We start from the raw sequence: 3,762 nt of genomic DNA, 5'->3' as shown, positions 1-3,762 counted from the left end.
ATTCCTAGGTATATATCCAGAGAAAATTATACTTTTAAACGATATATGCATTCCTGGGGCTTCCCCTCCTCCATGAGATCTTCCCTACACAGAGAGCAAACCTGTGTCTCTTACGTCTCCTGCATTGGCAGACAAGTTCTTTATTACTAGTGGCACCTGTGAAGCCCTATATGTAGGTATACATATTCATATATGTACACACACACACACACATATACAATGGAATACTACTCAGCCATAAAAAAGAATGAAATAATGCCATTTGCAGCAACATGGATGGAACTAGAGATTATCACACTAAGTAAAGTCAGAAAGAAAAAGGTAAGTACCATATGATCTAAAATGTGGCATAAATGAGTATATATTTGAAACAGAAACAGACTCACAGAGAACAGATTTGTAGTTGCTAAGTGGGAGGAAGTGAGGAAAGGATGGGGAGTTCGGTATTAGCAGATGCTAACTATTATCTTTAGGATGGATAATCCACAAGGTCCTACTGCATAGCACAGGGAACTATATTCAATATCCATAATGGAAAAGAATATGAAAAAGGATAAATCTTAACTGAATATATTTATCTATAACTGAATCACTCTGCTACATAGCATAACTTAACACAACATTGTAAATCAATTTAATAAAACTTTAAAAATGTTATAATGACATAAACATACAATATAAAAATAATATATCCTATAGGTTTTCCTAGGGCTAATCTGATTTTAAAAAACTAAAAATTAGAGAAGCTAAAATTGGTAAGCATATTCTTCATGCTAAGTCTAATAATTGTTAAATCCAATGCTCGCATTAAAAAAAAATGACATGATTTCTCTGAAAACAAGTTTGTTAAGGAAATGTGACATTTCAGTGAACTGTGGTTTTTATTACAAATTTACACTTTGTGCATTTTCCAAAAGTTCCTCATAGCTATGTTTATAAACACCAGCTTGCTGGGAACATGTCATTTAATTTGTTCAAGCTACTTGTTAGCAGCTGGATATTTTAGAGAATTTACCATTTTGGTTGAATCCAACAAAAAACAAGTGTGTAATTTCCTAAATTGACTTTTTTGAGGTAGAAATTCACCTGATCTTGAGCTTGCCTGGTGGCTCAGGGTAAAGAAAGTGCTTGCCAATGCAGGAGACATGGGTTTGATCGCTGATCCGGGAAGATCCCACATGCCTCAGAGCAACTGAGCTCATGTGTCACAACTATTGAGCCCACATGCTGCAACTACTGAAGCCCCTGTGGCCCTAGAGCCCATGCCCTGAAACAAGAGAAGCCACTCCAGTGAGATGCCCACATACCGCAACTAGAGAGTAGCCTCCGCTTGCATCAACTAGTGAAAAGCCCGAGCAGCAATGAAGACTCAGGACAGCCAAAAATAAGATAAATAAATTTAAAATTACTTTATAAAAAGAAATTCAACTGATGTCTTTTAAAGCCCTGAAATATCCAGAAAAATTAATACCTAACCATAAACATAGAAGCTTACGATGCATAATTTATCTTCTGCATTTACTTCTTATATTAATACAACACTCATAACTAAGAAACTGAAATAAATATCATTTTTCTTTCTTAAATTCTGTGGTTCTGACTTCTGACTCATCTTCAAGACAAGCTGAGGACAAATACAAAATCTGAGAGATATATTTTTAAAGACAATTTTTTCTTTTGTCTAATTTAGGATCTCTGGGATAAACAAGATATTTTTACATATTCTGCTAGAAATAATTGATTGTTCAAGCTTCTGTGTGTTATAGTTGTTAAAATATTTGCATTCAAAAGCAAATTCAGAATTGTAGCTCAAGGCTATATGTCTATCTTTCCTAAGGAACATAAGACCTAAATAGCATTTTGAATTATAATTGTTTTGAAATCATACACTTAAAGATACAAACCTGCATTAAAAATATATATATAGAGGACATAGTTTCCTTCATTCAAGCTTTTTCACTGAATATATGCCACATACTACGGCAAGTTCTGGATATGAAAAGAGAGTTGAATAGCTGTCCAAAGAAGCTTTGAATCTAGTGAGGGGGCACAGATCATAATCAGGTAATCGCAATTGAGTATAACAAGTAATGCAATTGCGGATCATTATTGGATTCTGAGAGCAAGTAGGAAGAGGTCTGTGCTGATTATCAGTGACATTTACTGAGATTCTGGGTCTCTGTGGCACAAGTTAGGATTGCACTTCTTTATCTCTTTAAAGTTTGGCATGACTTATGTTTGTTTTTATTTTTTGGCCACATGGCTTGCGGGATCTTAGTTCCCTCGAGTTGGGATTGAACCTGGGCCCTGGCAGTGAAAGCACTGAGTTCTAACCACTGGAACGCCAGGGAATTCTCAACTTAATTTTGGCTAATGAAATATGGGTGGAAGTAACACAAGTCATATCTAGGTGGAAAGCCTTTTTCCTTCATGGTGACTGGCATTATTGCATATCTGGGCTTAGACCCCAAAGGTGGATGATATGAAACAGAGCCCTATTTAGTCTCAAAGGACACACAGTGTATATCAAAAATAAATGTTTATTTTTTTATTAAGCCACTGAGATTTGGAGATGTTCATCATTGCAGCACAGCCTAAGCGATACAGACCACTATATGTTTTACTCCAGATGTGGACAATTCGAAAAGTTTCCCAGTGTGCATGAGGCTAAGCTGAGACCTAAAGACTTGAAGAACTGAAAGGAACAGTGCTCCAGAGATAAAAGCATTTACATGCGAAGGCTTGGAGCAGGATGAGAATTCAGCATGTTTGGGGAAGAGGTGTTTTGCTTGTTTACTTCTTTGTTTTTTTTTTTAAAACAAATGGAGTGCAGCCATCCAACAGGGCTACTGGAGATTACTCTGAGTAGGGCTAATAGTAATTGCTACTAAGGATAAGATTCCAAAGGATTTCTGCACGGTTCATTTGGGCTTTCGGACACAGAAAGGAGAAATGAAGAACCAAATTGCTATGAACCAACATAATGGTGAAAGTGAAGTTGCTCAGTCGTGTCCGACTCTTCGTGACCCCATGGACTGTAACCTACCAGCCTCCTCCCTCTGGGGTTTTCCAGGCAAGAGTGCTAGAGTGAGTTGCCATTTCCTTCTCCAGGGGATCTTCCCAGCCCAGGGATCGAACCTGAGCCTCCCACATTGCAGACAGACGCTTTACCATCTGAGACACCAGGGAAGCCCTAACATAATGGTACATGTCCTTAAAAGAAAAGTCATCTGCAATGTACAAAGTGGGCCTCCTCTTTCAGGGCAGAGTCTTTTCATTTCTCACTTACTTACATCTTTGCCTCAGTTTCTACTTTCTTCTTTACATATAGACTCAAATGAATTTTTTGTTTTGTTCATGTCTGTTATATTTATGTCTTTACGTGTCTTGAAGGCAGGGCCCATGTCATTTTCATGTTTATGCATTGTAGGTATTCAAAAACTTCCTATTAAGACAGCTGTCGATCGATGACGACACCCTCTCATGCATTCCTTGGAAAATCTGAACAAAATGAGTGAGAACTCACTACCGTCTCCTCATCGAAACTGAGGTCCAGCACGTTGGAAAAAAAAAAAAAAAGACAGCTGCCATTATCTTAGGAATCTAAAAGCAGAACACAGCCTTGACTAGTTTCTAAAAGGCTGCTTCAAAAGAAATCTCCATACACAGAGGGGCATATACCCATTTAAAAAGTGATCCAGAGGTACACTGAGGTCTTGTGATGACAGTAAAGGCTGTGGGCCCATGGAATTTGCTGCCCAA

The 3,762-nt window shown here is 37.7% G+C and overlaps 1 non-coding gene across 1 annotated transcript; it reads left to right on the top strand.

Moving 5' to 3' along the window:
* Nucleotides 1-3,461: 3,461 nt before the first annotated feature.
* Nucleotides 3,462-3,554, top strand: LOC139035775 (small nucleolar RNA SNORD116). The gene has a single exon (XR_011488488.1). It is a non-coding gene; the product is annotated as a small nucleolar RNA SNORD116 (small nucleolar RNA).
* Nucleotides 3,555-3,762: the final 208 nt, after the last annotated feature.

This window comes from Odocoileus virginianus, chromosome 6, assembly GCF_023699985.2.
Source record: "Odocoileus virginianus isolate 20LAN1187 ecotype Illinois chromosome 6, Ovbor_1.2, whole genome shotgun sequence".
Lineage (NCBI taxonomy): Eukaryota > Metazoa > Chordata > Mammalia > Artiodactyla > Cervidae > Odocoileus > Odocoileus virginianus.
The sequence above is the reverse complement of the archived record's forward strand: the minus strand, read 5'-3'. Positions and strand labels throughout refer to the sequence as shown.